This window comes from Pogona vitticeps, chromosome 2 (genome assembly GCF_051106095.1).
Source record: "Pogona vitticeps strain Pit_001003342236 chromosome 2, PviZW2.1, whole genome shotgun sequence".
In the NCBI taxonomy this organism is placed as follows: domain Eukaryota; kingdom Metazoa; phylum Chordata; class Lepidosauria; order Squamata; family Agamidae; genus Pogona; species Pogona vitticeps.
In genome coordinates this window covers 194407980-194427632 of record NC_135784.1, presented here as the reverse complement: position 1 = coordinate 194427632, position 19653 = coordinate 194407980, and the positions used below count along the sequence as shown (strand labels likewise).

General features: G+C 42.5%; 1 protein-coding gene and 3 long non-coding RNA genes across 9 annotated transcripts in view; 1 reads left to right on the top strand and 3 right to left on the bottom strand.

The window, feature by feature from the left end:
- ZYX (zyxin) overlaps positions 1-19653 on the bottom strand; it is a 44675-nt gene that overhangs the window by 12885 nt on the left and 12137 nt on the right. The gene's annotated exons all lie outside the window — the stretch shown is intronic.
- LOC144586472 (uncharacterized) lies at positions 9872-10969 on the bottom strand. Its single transcript, XR_013541319.1, has 3 exons — positions 10836-10969; positions 10045-10089; positions 9872-9957 (listed from the first exon to the last, which is right to left on the bottom strand). It is a non-coding gene; the product is annotated as an uncharacterized LOC144586472 (long non-coding RNA).
- On the top strand, positions 10456-10793 carry LOC144586473 (uncharacterized). The gene is made up of 2 exons (XR_013541320.1): positions 10456-10565; positions 10658-10793. It is a non-coding gene; the product is annotated as an uncharacterized LOC144586473 (long non-coding RNA).
- On the bottom strand, positions 13484-14672 carry LOC144586471 (uncharacterized). Its single transcript, XR_013541318.1, has 2 exons — positions 14222-14672; positions 13484-14050 (listed from the first exon to the last, which is right to left on the bottom strand). It is a non-coding gene; the product is annotated as an uncharacterized LOC144586471 (long non-coding RNA).

Genomic DNA, 19653 nt, shown 5'->3' with positions numbered 1-19653 from the left:
TTTTGAGGGGCCAAAGAAATGGACCTTTCATTTACACAGGGGCTATTACAAGGACATTCCTGATCTTCTGAAGAACATGAATGATACGATAAAACAAGCTATAGACCTACAAGAAACGTGGTTGACCTACGACACCGTCATGGGCAAAGTTAGATTCACAGGCCCTGAAAATTACTTATTCTCGGCGGGGACGGAGTTAGCCCACATTTTGGGGGCCCCTCCGTATGTGGCTGTCAGGAAAATACCGCATGCTGCAGACATTAACGGCGGTTTCAGCTCCTTGTACGTCTATACAGATATCATCGAGCACCAAATCGTGGGAGACCACTCTGTACCTCTGTTACGCTGCATCCCCGTCAAGGGAGAAACCTACGAATGTGTTACAATTACTTACGACAAGCCGCATTACGTGCTGATGAGCAAGAATCACATCAACACAATAACCATTGAAATAAAGACGGACCAGAACCAACCCGTGCCATTCACTCTGGGGAAAGTTGTTGTGCGGTTGCATATTCGCCCCCGAAAGGGTTGTGTTTAGAAAGAGAACAGCAGAACGTTAAAATGGTGGTGCTGAAAGACTACGGAGATGTCAATGTTTATAGGGCGTACTATAAGGCCCAGGCAGGGCGGGGCATCCCTGGCTTTCACGGATCTGTAAACATGTACGGGGCGGGGCTGGGCGGCATTTTTCGTGGATTGTTCCGAAAGGCTGTTCCCCTCTTGAGGAGAGGCTTTGAGTTCATTAAGCCGCACCTTAAGACCGCCGTGCATAATATCGCCGGAGACGTCGTGGGTCATGTTATGAAAAAAGTGAGACCCCAAGAAGGCTCAGGACTCACATACCTGAAAAGAAGGGGTGGAGTTAAGCGAAAAGCGGGTCATCTACGCCTAGGTCCTCCTAAACGGTTAAACAGCGGATTACCACCCAAAAAACGTCAGAAGCTTGAGAGCAAGAAGAAGAAAGCAAGCCGTAAGATTAGGGGTCTGAAGCGCGGCCGCGGAGACATCTTTTAAAATGGCTTTCATTCACAGCTCCTCCGAAGAGTGTGCCAAATCTGAATTGGATATTTTTCAACTATCGCCTACACAAACCAGCGTGGAAAGCTGTATGTATATAGAAGTCCCCCCTCTAGCGGCCATAACCCCCAACGGTCAAATAGAATTTTATGTAACAGGCAACAGTGAAGATTATCTCGATTTAAACAATACCTTGCTCTACGTGGTGTGTAAGATCACAAAAGCAAATGGGACAAACATCGCCGCGGATGCTAAAGTGGGTTTTGTAAATTATCCCATTGCAGCGCTCTTTAGCCAACTGGACGTCACCCTTGGGGACCGGCTCATCAGTCAGAGTAACAACTGCTACCCCTATAGGGCCATGATAGAGCTGCTTATGAATTACGGCTCCGACAGCATGAGTACCCAATTCGCGGCAGGCGGGTTTTATAGAGATGGTTATACAGCCATGGAACAAACCACCGTAGCCAACAACACTGGAAACTGGGGCTTTAGAATGAGAGCAGAACACACAGGGAACAGCAAGAAATGGAATCTGATGGGGCCGTTGCATAATGAGCTATTTTTTCAGGAGAAAATGTTACTGAACGGTGTAGATGTGAAAATCAAACTTACCCGTAGCAAGGATACGTTCTGCCTGATGAGTGGTGATGATGGAGAGAGGTACAAAGTGGATATTTTAAACGCCTCTCTGTTTGTCAAAAGGGTGAAAGTGTCCCCGGGGGTTCGCATAGGACACGCAGAGGCCCTTCTTGCATCTAATGCAAAATACCCCGTTGAACGCGTGGGAATGAAAGTGTTCAGTATACCGGCAGGAAGCCTTGTGTGCAATCAAGAAAACCTTTTTCTGGGACAGTTGCCGAAACAGCTCGTCATTACTTTTGTTGACAATGATGCTTTCAGCGGAGCCTATGACAAAAACCCTTACAATTTCCAACATTTCAATGTTAATTTTATCGCCTTGTACGTTGATGGGGTGCAAGTTCCAGCAAAGCCCCTCCAGCCGGATTATGCAAACGGCCTTTATGTCCGAGAGTACATGCAGTTGGTACAAACCTCCGGAAAAGCCATGAAGGACCAAGACATTTTCATCACCCCTAACGAATTTGGACACGGATACACCCTATATGCCTTTGATCTGACACCGGATCATGGCTGCTCGGAACATTATTCTCTGATCAAGACTGGAAATCTTCGAGCAGAGATCCGCTTTGCCCAACCCCTAGCGGCAACTATTAACATGCTCTTATACGGGGTATTTGACAACGTGATTGAAATCAACCATAGCAGAAACGTCCTCTTTGATTATATGTGAACATGAACACGCTGCAGCTATTAAGCGTATTACAACGAGATAAGACCTTTCTAGATGTCTATCCCTGCGACCTTTTACCAAGGGCCCTTGTTACCAAAAGACCTACCGGAATAGTGGTGAACACACACCCCCACACGATGCCTGGGGAACACTGGCTGGCCCTCTATCTACCAGTTAATGGTCCTGGAGAGTTTTTTGACTCATACGGCATAGACCCAGACAACCCGCGGATACCTGAAACAATTACAGGTTTTTTATGGCGTCAGGGCAATGAAATAATATTCCAGAAGAGACAGCTACAACACCCTTCGGCAGTGACCTGCGGCTATCACTGTGTGTTCTTTTTACAGAACAGAACAAAAGGCCTGAAGTTTGATCAAATTTTAAAGTTGTACTCGGATGATACTACCAAAAATGACCGCATGGTTGTAGAGTTTGTCAAGAACAGGAAAATTCAAAGAGCACCCCCCGCATGCCACCCGTTTCATCATATTCAAGCCTGCGGACCCCTGTGTAAAACATAAAAAATGTAAGCTGTGCATAAATAAAATAAAAGACAAACGTTAAATGTTTTATCTGTCATGGTTTTTATTAATGTATTTTATAAAGTGAGCCATTCAGGCTTCTTGACCACGGGTCTCCAAGGGGTTGTTGGAAGCTCCTTGACGCGCAGCCATTCCGGTCTCTTGAACTGTTTCTTGGGTCGGACAACAGCGGATGTGGCAGGCGGGGAGGAAGAAGACGGCGGTGCTGTTTTCAGCGCTTCTAATTGTTCTCTAACGGCTGAATTTCCCGCGATAGATGTGGGGATGTTCAGTTCGGCCAGAGCTTTAAGAAAAACGTCCCACCCCTTGGGTTTTCTCTTATCAGAAAGGGTTGTAGACTGGGTGATGCCTCTGACCAGGTCCAGAATATTAGAGCCAGGTAAGAGCTCCCCCCGGTACCGGAAGGCCCCTTTGTCATCCCATGAAGAGATGTCTTGATGTCGCCTTAATTTACTTAGCAAAATCTCTGCATTTTTCTTGTAACGGTTGGGCAGACTGTCTAACACCTCTTGAATAACCTCGGGTAGGGCCTCTTGAGGGACCGGTGACGAGGGGGGAGGAGCGGCGGGCTGTGGGGGCGGTTGCATTGTTTTTTCCATATCCTCCTGCCTGGTCAGCGTTAAAAACCGCTGTAGAACGCCATTGTAAAGCTTAGCTTTTTCATACTCTGACAAGTCTGACCTTAAGAGAATCTCTCTCATCTCAGAATCCAAGCGTCTGACCGTGGTGGCCCTGATGTTTTCTGGTACACCCCTCAGCTCTTGTAGCTGAGCACTGGGGACCAGATACATCTTTTCAGCATAATCCATTACTTATTAGTTAAAAGACTGGTTATTAGAGGGACAGCGATGCCCAATAAGGGTCCCAGGAAACCTCCAGACTGCTTCACCAGGTATTTTTTCCGCCGTAGGGGTACCCTCTTGTTACTCAAGGTTTTAATTAGTGTTCGTTTCTTCTTTAAAACACGTACCTGATTAGGCGTTAGAGCTATCTTTCCTTTTAAAGTATTCAGAGCAATCTCTGAAATGGCAGTGACCAGATCATCCGAAGCAGCACATAAAATGGCTTTTCTCTGCCGCAGGGGGGCCTTAATAAGGAGCTTCAAAAGTGGCAGGTTTCTCCTTATATGTTCAGACATGTTATCCGACTGCTGAATCGGCTTCAATGAAGAAAAGGGTTTCAAAGCAGCCGTCTTTTGTTGCCTGGAGCAGATTTCTTCAAGGTATACACAGCAGGCCAGTCCGGTGGGAAAAGGCCTGTTCTCAGTCTGTAAGGTTCAGGGGTATTGGCGTTTAAATCTACCAACAGATAACCGTGAGGAGGAGTTGTGGCATCTGCAAAAGCTTCCATGAAGAACTGTACATTTCGCGGATACATCTGACGGGCTAGTGTGGCAATTTGCTGCTTATCCCTGGGGTTTTTAAAGAGGACTAAAAACTTTGCGTTCAGACTAATGGATCGGGCAGATTTTCCCTGGGAAAAAATGTTCTGAGTAATTAAAAAAACACTTACGTTCCTGTGATGCACATATTGTGTAAATAACTTTTCCACTTCCTTATTATCAGAGGCAGACTGCATCAAATCGTCTAAAATCAAGAAGTTTATTTTAGTGGGGGGTAACAGAACATCATCATCAAACTTTTCCGGCAAGCCTTCTACAAAACGAATACAGGGATATTTACAGAGAAGAGTCTTATATACAGGTTGCCAGCATCCATAACACCAGATAATATTTTCAGGCATGTCAGAAAATACATTGCGCGCGTTGTCAAGCATATTCTTAATAAAAAATGTTTTTCCACAACCACTGGGTCCTGCTAGGATAGCTGAAAAAGGATGAACCCACAACGTATTTAGTTCAGTAGCCATAAGGTAGGGTTTTAAAGTCTTCGACAATCACTCTTTTGTCATAAACCACCTTTTGAGTTTTCCTTAAAAGCTTTGTATGAATCAACCACTGCCGCTTATCCCTGACAATGCCTGGCTGCTCTACCACTATTTCACGGAGCGAACCATCTCGGTTGTCAGAAGCGTACGTAAAAACCAAATCCTTGAGACTGTCAAAATTAATTTTTTCAGAGTTAGTCACATTCAGTGTGATCCCTTTGACCTTCATGCACGCACTACCGTCACAGATTTTATACCCGTACGTTTTTGGTCCTCCGGACACAAATTCTGTAATATGCATGCCTTCAGGAACCTCACTCGTGAGGTCCCCCAGGTAGTCCCCTAAGGAGGGTTTCCATTCACCCTCCCGTTGTACAAAAATAACAGAGTCAGTATCGTGATAAAGAACTCTATCCTGCAGTTTGTCAAGCAGGTTGTAAAGCTCAAGACGTGCATAAGCTGTGGTAAAGCAGGCTATGAATTCATTTTTCCTACCCTTGGTGGTTAATCTGTCAGTCGCATGTTTCCATGACACACAGACAGCATCATCCGCCAAAAATTCAAACATGGACACTTTGTAAGACTCTGAAAATAAGAGGTTGAAATATTCATCCGGATCTCTGACCACCTGAGTGTTAGGCAGATTCGTTCTCTGACCAAACTTACCCCACAGAGAGTTTAGAAACAGCTTGGCAATCTGTCTTTTTGCGGGGTTTACAGCAATTTTATCTTTACGTAGGGTTATACCCTCTTTCTGTTCATAATCAGCAATATATTTGTTTTTATCTGCCTCGCTGACACACCACGAGGGATAGCCTGATGCCTCCTGTTTGTGGCGAAGGTGCAGCTTCATGTAATCTGAAAACAGTTCATCCGATCTGTTTTCAAAATGCCATACCTCAAAGATTTTCACAACCTTGTACCCCTTATTTATGGCTACATTCAGTTCTATAGTACACCAGGTCCCCGTCAAAGCTCTCTCCTCATCGGTATGTTCACAAGGGGTTCTCTGGCTGCTTTCTGCACAGGCGGCACACAGCACAAACATAAGTTTTCCACCAATCCTGGCTGGCAAAACTGGAAAAAAGAGGCCTCTAGGTGGTGAGATTTTTGCCTTTACGATACCAAAGTAGGCAGTCACAGGCTCAAAATTCTCATATATGATTTTGGGGTGCCCCAGAGGGTACTCTTTAGTTTTGTTGACATAGGGGTAAAGGCTGGTAAAATCATAGTAAAGAATTTGCTCTCCCGGTTTAGCTCTGTAGTACAAACGGATCGCGTTTGTACGACCACCAAAGAGAGCATCCCTAGGTGCTAAGGGATCTGGAAAATCAGCTGTAGCAAGGTAATTTTTGACATCGTTGTCGTTTCTCACCATCTCTTTCCATTCGTGCTCCCAAATTGATCTGACTTCAAAGCCCTTGCTTCTCAAAACGGCTGTCCTTTCCTGTGTGGCATTGAAAAGAGCCCCATAGGTTTTCCCTAACAGAGGATTCCAATCCTCAGAATGGTAACAGAGGGCACAGCCGTGGAAAAAACACCCCAGGAACTCTAAACATATGCCCCTGCCATTAACAACCATATAACCATCTACATAAAGAGAACCGATACAAAATTCCCCACCATTCAAAGCATGCTGAACCCTGGTTTTTTCTTTATGTGCAATATAAGACAACCACTGGATCGATGCAGATGAGAAGCGCTTGCACTGGCGATGATAGTTGTCTGGGTGCGGGATTGCTATTTTATTTTTCGGCAGAAATTTGAACTTGTACATGCTAAGACACACACCCGCTAGGGTGGGGTATTGGAGAGGGTCTATGGCAAACCAATCATGTCCCCCATCGTACACTTTCACCTTCTTCTTTGTCAGGGTCATAATTTCATGGCGATACTTTGTGCAGGCCTGTTCCAGGATATTAACATCCTGCTGGCAGTAGGCAGCCAATTCACGCTGCAGGTTAAAGGTTTTTGTCTTATTCTCTTCATGCCATTTTAAGAAAGCCTTCTGCTCAGAAGGCATCATGTGCTGAACTCCATAAGCTTCGGGGGGTGGCAAGGGTCCCTCATACTGTTCGTTTTCAGGGGTGTTGAAGTAATGAGGGAAGTATCCCTTAGACTCCTGATTGAGCCCTAGACATTTGGGTAATTTTGCCAGGGCCATGGGGAGATGGCATAGAGAGTCCAGGAATTTTATATCAAGAGCCGGCACGGATATTGTTATGAGTTTACCCCCTTGAGTAATAAGTTCTACCTCCAGTTTTTCTTTGACTAGCTGGTTGAGAATGAAATAACCGTCATAACCTTTTGAATTATGGGCTATGAACGTTGTTCCCCCGAAAACACTCCCTTCTGTGAAAGTCCGAATGAATTCCTCAATGCAAGCCTCACCCCTAAACTCCCAGGATTTCCCATAAGGCCATGTCTTTTTCTCCTCAGCTTTTTTCTTAGTTTTCCCAGAGCCAGTCTCGCTACATGAACCGTCGTCCTCATCATATTGTTCACTATCCTCCACCCCCTCTTCCTCAGCATCCTGTTCAAGGATCTCCTTTATCCAATCGGGCATACTGCTTTTCACAGCAGCATCTTTTTTAAAATGCCGCACAGTCTCACCCCAAAAGGCTCGGGCATAACAGTAATTGGGGATGTGTAACCCCGTGTCTTGTCTTGATTCTATATCATAAAATATATAATGGGTTGAGATCTTTGGCTCTTTAAGTGGGCGCATGAAACAGAAGTGGTTTACCTCTTCTCCCCTAGGAGCCCAGCAGATATTACATACCCTGCCTATACAGTCCTTTGTGAAATGCTCTGCATTTTGAAAACGACCGCAGTCCTCACAAAACTTTCTATAAGTACAGGGTACCTTGTTCTCTGCCGCCAGCTTGGTGTGTAATTCTAAGCATTCTCTCGACCTGCATTTCATTTTGCAACACTTACACTTCTTCATGATGTTCACATTAGAAGCGCAATCTTTTCTTAGACAGAGTCTACAGAAAAATATACAGTCATGAATATGAGAGTACAATTTGTGGCAATATTGACAGTAATTACGAGCCCCAAAGAGTCCCTTTATATTAAGAACTCCATAAAAGTGATTATCATGGAGAAGCAACGTATACGTTTGTGTATACTTGTGTCCTTGTGGTTTAAACAAGCCCCAGCCTTTGTCGCCATAGTGTGCAATCTGGATATTGACCTGTAAGTGGTCCTCAAAAAGAGGGATGTCAGACAAAGAAACCTCTTTGTCTACAGGCCAGTGGACTGCCTGATACAATTGCAGAGCTCCATGTGCCAACTCTGCATCTGTTGGGACCTTTTTAGACATTACACGAACTAAGCTTGCTCCAAAGCATAGTTTACTGTTTACATCAGTGAAATCGATTAGATGTTTCCTTTTCTTATTTATAATTGCACTATAGGGGATAGAGCGTAAGGCTCTTGGGCGGCTGCCCCCCCTAGGAGGTCTCACAATGGTTACAACTAATCGTAAAACACCGTCTAAACAAAGTTCCATATTACTCTGCAAAAGATTTGCTAAGTTGGAGAGAAACTCGTCAGCGTCTAGAGCACCCTTGACCTTTTTCACTGAAAAGAGAGGCTTATGCATGTTCCCACCCTCAAATCTCAGCTGCACACAATCCCCCGTCTCCAAGCTTTCATTAACATGATCCAGTACCTCTTGAACAGCTAAATGTAATGCTGAAACGGCTTGTGCATAGCTGGTCACATGTTCTAGATTTACGAACCGGAATTCTTGCGCTATGTGTAGGGTGCTATATCTTTCATTTTCCCACTCCCACCTATTTGTGACTTCGGCATACACCGGAGGGTTCTCTGCCTCATGTTCAGGTGTCTGCAGGGCAGCGTCTGGAGATTGCTCCTGAGACAGGGCCCAGCTAGAAGGTAAAGAGCACCCTGGTGGGTATTCCTGCGACTCTCGGCTGTTAACCCCAATCGCCCCAGAGTTCTCTGGTGTCTGCAGGGTAGCGTTTGGAGATTGTTCTTGAGACTGTGTGCAGCTAGAAGGCAAAGATAACCTTTTCCTACGTGCAAGCAGTTTCTTGGCCCCTTGTAACAATTTAACAACTCTATTGTGCCAGTACAGTTTAGCTGTGCTTGGTTTCCTTCTTTTTCTCCCCCTAGACTGACGGCCAGGGTGAGCCCTTCTCATTGTATACTTCCTGTTTGTCTGTTTAACATCAGGATAGCCTAGGCCTGTTTGAATTTTAAAGGACATTGCACAAGAAAAATGATCCATTTTTTTAATAGCATCACAAATGGCATTTATATCAGGGACCTCGTCCATAATTTGGTTTAGACTTGCTCTGGCCGCATTAACCACATTGAAAATCATCATAAAATTTTTAAACCAACATTCAACTTTAGAGGTGTATACAGCTAAAGCCTTTCCATCAATTTCAACCAAGCCCTCTTTTTTCCTACCCTCCACAGCTTGAGGATTTGCAAGCTTTTTGCTACCATCTCCATTAGTTGACTTGGCCTGGGGACTCCACGGTTTGCTGCCGTCTGATCTTTCGCCATACTTTGGATCCATTGCCATCTGAGGGGCCGCTGGATTTTGGCCACCATTCCCGTCAGCAACCGGCTTGGGTCCCTTCAAGACCTGTGGGTTTGCGGATTTGATACCGGCCGGTCTTTCATGTATCTTGGGATCTGTCGTCATCTGAGGGATCGCTGGGGTTTTGCCCCTACCCCCGCTGGCAGCTTTGCCCCCCTTCAAGGCTGGGATGTTGGCTGATTTTCCAGGAACCGGTCTTTCAGCTTCCTTGTATCTTTTGGGGGGGGTCGTCATATTGAGGCCTAGAAAAGAAATAATGGGTCTTGTAAAGGCTGCATTTCAGCGCTCTCTCTCTCTCTGTATCTCTCTCTCTCTCTCTCTCTAACAAACCAACCCACCTCCCCCCCCCCACACACACACACGCACAAACTTGTTTTAAAGGGGAATGACCCCCATGCTGCCTCCCCTTCCCTCCCCTGTTAAAATCGCTGCTGTGTAAAAAAAGGGTCTGCCATGAAAATTACACTTACTCTGATTAGCACTTCTCTTAAAGGTATATCTATGAAACAGGGCCCTGTCTGTCCTTGGTATATTGTAGCTAGTCGATGGCACCACAGCTTGATTTTGTGTAAAAAATTCATTATCATCAGAGTTGCGAAAATATTTCTCTGAAAAAGAAACAGTATTTCTAAATCATTAGGGATTTTAAAAGTAAAAAAGTCCTCCTTAAACCCCCAATATGTTAATGAGCTTACCCAGGGAGTCATCGGATGCTGGGCTATTTTCCTTGGAATTCCCGGCTGTAGAGAACAGAAACATGTTAGGGCATGCCTGATGAACATTTGACATCCCTGTTTTTAAAAACTGCAAGATGGATGCTATTGAATCACAGCTGTATTGTCTGGTTCTAAATTATCTCAAAATTAATTGCAGAGAATCTGAAAATACAGAGGCTAAATCAGAAATGAGTCTTCAATTAAAAAATCTAGACTCTTTGATTCAAATACAATTGGAAGGAGACATAAAAGAATTTTTGGCGAAAATACAGATAAGCAGTCTGCCAGATGTTACTTCTGCAATTTTTTTAACTGGACAATACGTTTTTCAGGATAAAATTAATTATGGAAGAATTTTTACATTTTTATCTTTTGCATCATACATAATCAGATTTTTTCAGAAGAAGATACGGCTTTTGGCAGAGAATGAAATGGATTTTCTATCACGGCATATCATGACATGTGTAACTCAGCGACAAGGGAATTTGAAATTCATAACCGTAAGTATTGTTCCTAAATTCAAATTTAATAACAGCTTATAAATATCTATTCTATAAAATCATAAAATGCTTCATATTTCTGTCTCCTGCAGGAAAGAAGTTTAAATACCTTTCTAAGACAAGCTATGACCCCGCCATCAAGATGGTATTATTTATTCAGCTGGCTGCTTGCAATACAAAAAAAAATATTCTCTGCCATGCAGTAAATAAAATATATATTTAAAACTCTACGCAATGTCTATAAGTTTTTTTAAAAGAACAATCTCTTACCCATCTCGGCGTGTTGAGTTATTAATGCTGAAAGCCTAGGGAAAAAAAAAAAAAAGTCACATAATGAATACATATTTTAAAAAGGACAGGTCTATTTTTAAAAAGAATTAAATCTCATAGATGTATAAAGTTACTCACCTATTAGCTTGTCTTGGCAAGGGACAGAGAAGATCGGATAAAAGACAGCTCAAAACTCTAGTTTATATACCGTTTGAAAGGGAAGCAAAAGTTTTTCTGATCACGACTCATGCTGCTTCAGGAAACAACAGCCGATCATGATGTGGATTGAAAGATACACAATTACCGTGAAACAATGGCACCTCATTAACAACCCATTTGAAAGGAAAGGTAGAGAATACACATGCTGTCTTATCTATTCAGCTACCTGCTGAAGGATGTGACTATGTTAATCTACTCAAACAGATGCCTCCAGGCCTTTGCTTATCTAAGCCACAGATGTCCTGTTATTTTACAGGTCAGCAGGATGACCCCTATTCTTTCAGAGTTCAGTTTAGGAGTGGCATTTAGATCCAAAAAAAAGTGATTCTTTGATATTAGAACGCTAATCAGAAAGGGTAAATTAATAAAAGAACAGTGTATGGCGGATTTATGCTCTTTATTAAAAGGATGCTGTACAAATTTTTAGGAGCCTCAATATGTCTTGACAGATTTTCATTGGGAAACAGAAATGACTTATTTTTTCACCTTACAGCCAAACTGAGTTGCTTCCTTGTGATAAATAAAAATGTTTTATACTATTCTAAAATGTATACAAATACATAAACTGTTGCTGCTGTGACTTTGAGGTTCTATAACGTCTGTTTGCCGATCCAACCGCCTAATATGGCGGGGAGTTCGTTTGGAGTCAAATGCTGTATTTTGAAATTTAGTTTCACATGTATTTTTAAAAAGGGGCAACTTGTTTATCATTTATCATAACTTTTTTTTTTTCTTTTCTTTTAATTATTGGTTATAAAAATTTTGCGAAAATCCATGATCTTTACAGTCCATTTAAGGGTGAATTTCTGTATACTTCTAATGAAATCATCTGCTTTTTAATTCAAGCATTTTTACATTTGTGGCATAAATTTATTCTGTGACCCCTGCCTGTAAATAGCTGACCTGTGTTTCTGTGTGGTTAGCTGAGGGAAACAGCAGTCTACCCCTGCTGTTTTTCATGATTTACAGTGATTACCCATTATCTCAATGACACATCATTTGAAAAGGAAAGGAAGAGAATACACATGCTGTCTTATCTATTCAGCTAACTGAGGAGGACGTGACTATGTTAATCTACTCAAAACAGATGGGGTCTGTATTTTGCAGGCCGTCAGGACTATGTTTTATCTAAGACACAGAGGTCCTGTATTTTTTACAGATCAGCAGGATGACCCCTATTCTTTCAGAGTTCAGTTTAGGAGTGGCATTTAGATCCAAAAAAAAAAAAATGTGATATTTTTGATATTAGAACGCTAATCAGAAAGGGTAAATTAATAAAAGAACAGTGTATGGCGGATTTATGCTCTTTATTAAAAGGATGCTGTAACGCATACATTCTTAAATCACAGGGCTTTTAGAAATAATAATCTCAAAGAATTTTGAAACACACACACACACACACACACACACACACACACACACACACACACACACACACACACATACACAGAGAGATTCTAGGAATCTTCCTTGGGTATAAACACGTGGAAAACTTTTTTACTTTGAATGGTATTAAAGACATTTACTAAAACATGGGTTTTTTTTATACTGCTCAACTTATTGCTCTTCACTATTTCTAGCTTACTTACTAAATCTGCCTTCAAGCGTCTGAAATTTTCATTTGGGAAACAGAAATGACTTATTTTTTCACCTTACAGCCAAACTGAGTTGCTTCCTTGTGATAAATAAAAATGTTTTATACTATTCTAAATGTATACAAATACATAAACTGTTGCTGCTGTGACTTTGAGGTTCTATAACGTCTGTTTGCCAATCCAACCGCCTAATATGGCGGGGAGTTCGTTTGGAGTCATATGCTGTATTTTGAAATTTAGTTTCACATGTATTTTTAAAAAGGGGCAACTTGTTTATCATTTATCATAACTTTTTTTTTTTCTTTTCTTTTAATTCTTGGTTATAAGATTTTGCGAAAATCCATGATCTTTACAGTCCATTTAAGGGTGAATTTCTGTATACTTCTAATGAAATCATCTGCTTTTTAATTCAAGCATTTTTACATTTGTGGCATAAATTTATTCTGTGACCCCTGCCTGTAAATAGCTGACCTGTGTTTCTGTGTGGTTAGCTGAGGGAAACAGCAGTCTACCCCTGCTGTTTTTCATGATTTACAGTGATTACCCATTATCTCATTGGCACCTAATTTGAAAGGGAACACGACAAAGGGAAGTGTCTACACATCCTAAGATTGTTACTATTTTTATCTACTCAAACAGATGGGTCTGTATTTTGCAGGCCGTCAGAACTATGCTTATCTAAGCCACAGAGGTCCTGTTATTTTACAGGTCAGCAGGATGACCCCTGTTTTTAAAGATTTCAGTTTTTAGGAGGGTATTTAGATCCAAAAAATGTGATATTTTGATATTAGAAAGCTAATCAGAAAGGGAAAATTAATAAAAGAACAGTGTATGGCGGATTTATGCTCTTTATTAAAAGGATGCTGTAACGCATACATTTTTTTTTTTTTTAAAAATCACAGTGCTTGTATAAATACACAATACATGTTATGAACACAATAAAGTGAGTATTATGATATACAGTAAAGTCCATATTGTAACGCATACATCTAAATCTCAATGTTTGCAGAAAAGCACAATACAGTATATATCTTATTGGTTATTATGTTGTGAGAAATAATAATTTCCCTCCTGAAGCAGAGAAGGACATGACAGTGCATTAGATCTGCATTCTCTGATACCTGAAATCCTAAGAATGCAATAGTTACATCATTTGACTACCCCCGATGAGGGTTTACAATGCATATTTATTAAAAGCATACATCTAAATAACAGAAAATATAGGACAGGCATTTTAGTTTTTACAGAAGGTAGAAACACACAATACAGGCTTTTTAAAGGTTATATATTCATTTAGGATGGTTTCTCTCTTGAAACAATGAACCCTGATGATTCCAGATGAGCCGTGGGACCATAAAAGCAATCACACTCAAGGCCATCTTCCAAGATAAATGTCTTATCCTGTGTTTGGGAATGAAACATAATTTCAGTAAGTTTTAAAAGAACTTAAAGCCACATCACTAACATAGCCATAACTACCGGTTTTAAAACACCCCCCCTCCCCTCCCCCCCCCCCACCCCCTTATAACAGAGGTTTAAATGTCCATCTTTTAAAAAGAGAATTGTTCTTACCAGAAAGCTTGCATTTTCTTCAGCACTCTCAAAACCTTCATCAGGAGGCTGTGCCAACACTTGCTGCTCAGGACCATTGCCATGGACCGGTAAATCTCTTTTTATACCTTGTTCATCATCTTCCTCATCGCCCCACAACATGGTACAGGCCAGTTTTCTTGTGTTTTTCTGCTTCGGGTTCGCCTTTGCAGAAAAAACAAAAACGTCTTCTGCAAGCTTGACTTCTCTTGTTAACTTTTCTGGGTCTTTGGGTAGGCTATTCTTTAGGCTTGCCGGATTTCCTAATGGACACAAGGGGCTAGAGAACCCCACCGGTCCGTTGTAATAAGCTTTGGGCTGCAGGCGTCTCCTGGTTTTTCCCGCAGGCTTATGGACGGGCTCCGGAGCTTTGTTCTCCTTCTCCGCCATGTCTACAAAACCGCAGGACCTTTGCAAAGAGCTGACAGAGCGCGCAGAAGTGTCCCCGAACCACGTTTTTATAGCCTCTCAGCAAACTCCCCGGGGCTTTCCCACCCTTGCAGGGCCTAGGGACAAGCCGGGGCATGTCCTACGACCACCCCTTTTCCAGCCAAGGCCCTCCAACCGCTCCCCATTGGTCTACGGGGTCGTGGGGTGGCACGCAACCTCGGGGACCAATCCTCAGGCCACCCCAGGGTCACGGGGGACCCCTGCCTCTAGGAAAAGGCTCCTATAGGCTCACGGGCCCACCCGAAATCCCTGACGTCACGCAGGGGGCTGGGGCAAGCCGAGACATGGTCTACGACCACCCCTTTTCTAGCCAAGGACATCCAACCGCTCCCCATTGGCCTACGGGGTCGTGGGGTGGCACAACCCCTCGGGGTCCAATCCTCAGGCACCCCTAGGGTCACGGGGGACCCCGGCCTCTAGGGAAAGACCCCTATAGGCCCACGGGGACCCCCACAACCCCTGACGTCACCGTTCGGACCACCCCTTCCGCCGGAAGGGGCCTGGGTCCAGCCTAGGCGCCGGAAGTCCCTCCCCTTCCGGTCCAGGGTCCCAAAAGGGGGCGTGGCACCTGTCAAAATTGAGATTGAATAAAGCTACCACTATCCTACTACTTAGATGGACTAGTACAGGATATGAAATTCTATGTTATACTTCTCCTGAGACAAGCACTGGCCAGCCCTAGTGTTCAATTGCCCAGGGCAGTTGAAGGAGAAGCAACTGAAAAATAATGGATGACAACCTTTTCCTGTTCACAATTCAGTTGGCTTCTGACTTGGTCTGAACCGGACGTATAGGTAGTGTATTCATCTTCAATAGACTAAAAAAAAATAACACACTGTTCCATCTTATTTTTATTTCACAAAAGCTCTTGCTTCTCAATTAGCCACAAATATAAGCAATCAAGACAAAACATGGTAAATTGCCTGTAGACTCATGTCCATCCTTCAGTGAAACAGGATGTCCAACTAGTTGTACTGAATCAGAGATTTCACAACTTGAAATGGAACTGAAAACTAGTGCAAAGATTGAGTGAGTTAAACTGAAGGTACTACAGTTACTGTATATTGTCTCCCTGCTTATTTAACTTATTTGCAGAATGCATCATGAGAAAAGCTTGGATGAATCCCAAACTGGAATTAAGATTGCCGGAAGAAATATCAACAACCTCCGATATGTAGATGATGCCACTCTGATGGCGGAAAGTGAGGAAGAATTAAAGAACCTCTTAATGAGGATGCAAGAGGAGAGCGCCTAAACTGGTCTGAAGCTCAGTATCAAAATGTAAGCCAATAAAGCAGTTGCCTCACTTGGAAACCAGACAAAGGGGGAAGCAGCAGCAGGTAGGAACATTTGTAATGGGGCAGAGGTGTGTTTTTCTGCTTCTTAGCTGAGTTGTGAAACTAACTGGGGTGGGAGTGGGTCAGGAAGGAATTATCAGTGTCTCTAAATGAATACCTGCTTAGTCTGCCTCCCCCCCCCCCCGTATTATGAATATCCTCTTTAGTCCTTGACTCTGTCCATCAACCCAGTCCCACTTATCATTGGCTGCTATGCCTTCCAGTCTACCAATCACAATGGGCACAATACATGTGGTATTGAAACAGATACCTTGCAGAATAAGAGAGGGGAGGAAACAGTATCAATTTTGACCACTAAACTGATTAGAAAAGGAGTGAATTTCAGATGGCTGGTACCTGAAGGGATCCTGGTCAATTAGAACTCAAGAAGACACAGACTTGACTCCATCCAAAAAGCAAGAGAATTCCTTGAAAGACATATAACCTTCTTTGAAGCAGCAGCACAGGGACAAGATATAAATGAAGAAAAAAGTAGAAAACAGAGAGAGAAAACACCAGAAGAGGAGAGTGAGCTAAGTGAAGAAGAGAGTCAGAAAAAGGATACTAAACAAGATTTGAACAAAACAGAAAGAGAAAAAAGGAATACTGGGGCAATAAAACCTAAATACAGTGGTGCCTCGCATTACAATGTTAATTCGTTCCAGTGAAATCGCTGTAGAACAAAAATGTCGTAATGTGAAAATAAAAAACCCATTGAAACCCGTTTAATGCGTTCCAATGGGCGAAAAACTCACCGTCCAGAGAAGATCCTCCACAGGGCGGCCATTTTTGGTGGCTGTTTTGCAAGGAATGTGTCTCAGAAAACAGCAGGGAGCCATTTTATTTACCTGGCGGCCATTTTGAAACCGGCAATCAGCTCTAGGAAAATTGTCGTTTTGCATAGAATCGGTTCCCAAAGCAGGGAACCGATCATTGCAAAGCGAAAAAAGCCTATTCAGGACCATCGTTTTGCGATCACAAAAGCGATCGCAAAAACATCATCGTAATGCGGTTTCGTCGTAATGCGGGACAGTCGTAAAGCAGGGCACAACTGTACAAGTAAACAAGATGGAGAATGAAACTGGGATCTTCTCAGTGAATATTAAAGGTTTGAATGCACCAAGAAAAAGAAATCATGTTTTTTTCATAACTACAAAAAACTAAATCTGTCTTCAAGAAAAACACATTAAAAGCAGCATTACAAATATCTGATTCACCTGAAGATTGGGAAACTCTACTACTCAGCCACACAACCAAAAAAAAGAGGAGTAGCTTTATATGTGAAAAAAAAGTTAAACTCTAAACATGTCTATCCTGATGAAGAAGGGAGAATCTTAACGGTAGAAATAACAATAAATCAAAAAAAGGTCTTGATGATAGCAATATATGCACCTAATAGTAAACAATGGGCACAATACACCCCTTGGGGGGAAGCAGCAAGATAGGTTAAAAACCCTTTCTGCCCTCTGTGTCACTTCTTTCACTTCTTAGAAGCACCCATGACTTCCACTTCTTGTTTCTTTGCCTCTGTAGCCCTCCTGAAGGCCTTTCCAAAGGGCACATCCTGCACAAACACTGCTGTTCTTGCTGACAACCTACACATGCATCTATTTGTTTCTTTATGGATGAGACACAATGCCTGCTTCCCACAAGAGAAGGACGATGTCTCACAGGCAGGGCCCAACACTGCACGAAGCCACAGTTGCTGAGAGATGTACAGCTAAGCTCTAGATTTTAACTTCATGCCAGTTATCACTCCCACACACCTAAGACGTTGGCAGTCCTCGGCATGGCTATTTCCTGGGCCTCAATCCATTGCAGGGCACCAGTTCTGTTTCGTTTTTCTTTGGTCTGAAGTGATCAAGATACAAATAAGATCCTTCTGTCATAGTGATTTTTTTGCCAAGATACAACCTTCTGCTGAGGGTACATTTTAGCTAAAATGTCCTGTGCTTTCCAAAAGCTACCACTAATATTGCTACATATTGATCCAAAATTACTTATCTACACACAACAGTCACACAGTTCCTTTGGTGAGAACAGGAAACAGAAGATCCAGAAAAGTATACTTCAGACACAAACAGGTAAGAATGCCAAAGGGGCAGCTTTCTTTTTCTGTAGTCACCAAGGATTTGTGGCACCTTAAAGATCCAGATTGATTGTGATACAATGGTCGCTTGAAGGGCAGATCAACTCACACGGTACCAAACAGACAGCATGCAAGCAGAATTTTTTTTAAAAGCTCATTAAGCAGTGAAGCCAGAGTACCATGAAATGCAAGAGATAATGGTAAGTGCACCTCATGGACAAATTCTTCACAGTTTATAGAATCAAGCAACACTCTTAAGGCAATGCAGTCACCTAGTGGCACAACATTTTGGCTGGATTCCTCATTCCGAGTCAGGCTCTTCTTGGCACTCCTACAAGAATCCAGACACCTGTTCTCCCACAGAAAATGCAAGGGCTGGAGATAACAAGTTTGGAGATAATGACAAGAGACACACAAAATAGCTTAGCATCAAATGAATGGCTTAGCATTGAGGTTGCATTCCTAGTAGATGGCAACAGCCTACTTACTAAGGAAGGTTAAGCTACTGGTGAAGCTTACCGAGCACATCCACATAACCTATTCTGGACTTTGCAAGCATGCACAACTAAACTCTGGGCTCCTATGAGTGCAGAGCAAGAACAAGCTAGTCTGAATTTGTGGCTAAAGTAATACAGAAAGATAGTATTAGTAACTAATGAAGGAACCCATTTTAATATCTGTTAAAATGGTAAAGATATACCTTTTGTCACATTATGTGACAAAATTATGTGTTAAATGACTCATGATCTCCTAATTCTTTCTACTGTAAGCTAATCATTTTTCATTCCACTGTTAGTTCAGGCTAATGTAAGATTAAATCTGTTTTCTTCACATTGCTACAGCACCCCCAAAATGCTCTTCCTGTAATTGGGTGGATGGAGATACAAAGCTTCCCCCCCCTCAACACAGGTTTACCACTTCCTCTTTCTATCTTGAGAAAAAAGAACTGTAACATCATGGTAGAACTGCTGTGAAAGTCAAGGACACAGTGAGTTGCTGCCAAGTGTATGAGACAGAACCAAGAGAGCTCAATTTCTAGGAAGCTTTCGAACTGAAGAAAGAAGAAGAGTCTCCAGTTGAAGGCCATCTTTAAAGCCCACCAAGCCCTCTGGCAAAAAGGGGGGGAAAAACCCTAAATGGGAAGGGAGAAAGAAAAAGGAGGAAGTCAAGCGAATGCGACCTTGAAAAACATTGTGTGGGATAGAAACATGCATACCAGAAATGGGGACTCGGAAGGGTAAACAAAAAGGTAAATCAAAGTACAGTATGTGCATGCCTATCAGCTCTTGCAAACATACATTAAAGAAGCACAACAAAGAGCATTGTGACAGCTTAAAGGCAACAAGTTTAATTTGACATAAGCTGTACTACATTTCACCAGATACCCGGTACCAATAGCCATTTGATGAAGTGGGCTGAAATCCAGAAAATCTTATGTCAAGTAATACTTGGCAAAGGTACCACAACATGCTTTGTTTTTGTTTTGTTTTTGCCTGAACAGACTCACACAGCTGTTCTCATGGAGCAACATAATAAGC